Here is a 2,575-nt window from a genome sequence, read left to right as displayed (position 1 = left end):
ATTAGAAATCACTTGATCATCAATGATCACATCAACCATAGGTACATCATCACCAACATCTATATCTACCTTTTAAACAACAGGAATGGCACTTTTCTTCTTTTTCTTCGTTGACACTCTTGTGCTTGCTAGCTTTTCCCATTCCTTCCGTAGTTTTTTGGAGGCAAAGCAAGTAATTGACCAAAGGTGATATGAGCTTCCTTTTCTTTAATGTTGGACAACAAGTCATAGCTTCCAATGTCTTGTCCTAAAGGAAAGTCTGACTGGCTAATTCTCCTTCTAGAAGCCTTCTTTTTCTTACTATGGTGTTCCTCTTCCTGATGTTCCTCATCTACTTCTTCCTTGCTTTCTTCTTCTTCTTTTGCTTTACCATGCCCCCATTTAGCCATCATTACCTCTCTTTCCTCATCCCCTGAAGAAGCTTCTAACAAGAATACTTATTTTTCTTCTTTCTTTCTCAATCTAGGACACTTGAGGCAATAGTGACCATTTTCATTACATTCATAGCAAGTGACCCTTTTTTATTACATTCATAGCAAGTGACCCCACTCTTATCTCGAGGCCTATCTTCACTCTTTGGTGCTCTAGGTTGTCGTTCATTAACCAAATGCAATTTCAAATCAGCAAACTCTGCCATCAATTGGGAGATATTATGATCTAACTCAGAGGACTTTGGTACCTGAGGAGTGCCCACTACCTCCATCATAGAAGTTGAAGCTGTTGAAGACACAAAAGAGTATTTGATTTTTAGAGAAGCTTTTTTTTTAATAGCAATGCGAAGTGCCTCCACGTATGTTGTTAGATTTTTACTCATTAATTTTGAGCAAAGACGAGGCTCCAAAGCCATAACAAATTTGCTCATCTTTAAGTGCTCCATCCCTACAAGACTTTGAGGGGGTGATGATGCAGATGCCATAGCTTGCAATGCTGCCCTTTCATACTTTTTCCATATTGCCAACGTAGAGACCATCTCACCCTCTCCTTGATAGAACTGGTCCAACTACAACATCAAAGCATTTGGTGACTCCACTGCCCCAAATCTCTGCTTCATTATAGCCACCACTTGGTCCTAGTCCTCCTTGGTAGAGTCTGGCAAGGCCTCATGCCAACTCAAGGCTACACCTTCAAGAAAATCAAGCAAAATCTCCACCCGATCCTCATGGACCATCCAGAAAGCTTGCATCCTCAAACAAAATCTGGAAGATAAGACTCTAGGTCTTCCCCTTGGGCCCCTCGAAACACTAGAATCTTCACCATGATGAAACACAAAAGGGAAACACCAAGATCCAAATAATATCCCAAACAAGATCCCACAGAGCCTTAGTATACCAAGACCAACTTATTATGCATAACCGCTTGTTGAAAACCCTCCACAATGTGATCCTTAAAAAATATTCAAAAATAAGTGACCAATCAGCACCATGAAAACATTGTGTATACATGCATTCAAGAATGATCCTTCTCACAATTGGAAGTGCACATAAAAACTTCAAGATATTGTACTCTTCATCATTTTCATAGCAAAAGAAGTTGAAAGCATTGAGAATCACCACTCCACTGTTATAGTCAAAAACTACCCAAAGACTCAACTCTTCTTTACACCAAGCTGCTAGTGCATGAAACAATCCCCAATCCATCATTGTGCCTGATGTCGGCATTGTCGATTCACCAACATATTCAAGAGTGAAAACATAAAGGATATGGTTATGATGATCGTACAAATAGCTTGAGCATCACTTTCACAATCTTCTAGTTCTCTTGAACGGGCTGCAATCTCTTCTAATGGAGTTCTTCCAGGCATCTTCTTTATCACATCAAAAAACACATGCCTATACTAGGCATAACATGTAATCAAGTACACCCGAGACCATTTAGTAAGGTGAGATGAATCCAATACTAAATGTAATCGGCGTCCACCAAAAAGATGTGACATGAAGTTGGGGGTAATAAACTTTATGCACCTCTTCACTTCCTACTGCTTTCGAATTGAGTGATAGAGATATTCATCACTGGGAAAGGGACATTAAAAAGAAGCTTTTATACCAAGAGACCACACCATACTATTCTCCCTTATATGAGAATGAAGATGGTAACATCCCAAGTGATGTACTCAAAGCATAGGGAGAAGGAAAGGATCAGCGGAGGCCATAATCTCAGCAAGCCGGAAAGAGAAGAGCGATACATTGTTGAGAGAAGATCTTGTGGCTCAACATGATATGAACTGATATATATCAAGGAGTTTGAAGGGGCTGATTGGGTCAGATGGGTAGGTTCCTAGGAAACATTGCACCTCCTTCATAGACACCTTTATACTTAGCCCAAAACAGTCTCCAAATTGTCATAAGACATAGAGACCCATAACTTTCAGCAAAGACATGATATAAAATGATCAAACACATATCCAGATGCGCTTAAAATGGGCTTTGCTCTAATATAAGTTTCATGAGAAATAAAGAAGCGGTTGGAAAGATATGGGCAGTTTACTAGACGGGGGGAAAACTATCTGAAAAATAAATAGTCACACACAGAGAGTTATATATTTTTGGTCTAAAATCTAATACAATAACTCAAGACA

This window comes from Dipteris shenzhenensis, chromosome 10 (genome assembly GCF_047967505.1).
Source record: "Dipteris shenzhenensis isolate YYH24624 ecotype China chromosome 10, Dip_SZ_1.0, whole genome shotgun sequence".
NCBI classification, from domain to species: Eukaryota; Viridiplantae; Streptophyta; class Polypodiopsida; order Gleicheniales; family Dipteridaceae; genus Dipteris; species Dipteris shenzhenensis.
The sequence above is the reverse complement of the archived record's forward strand: the minus strand, read 5'-3'. Positions refer to the sequence as shown.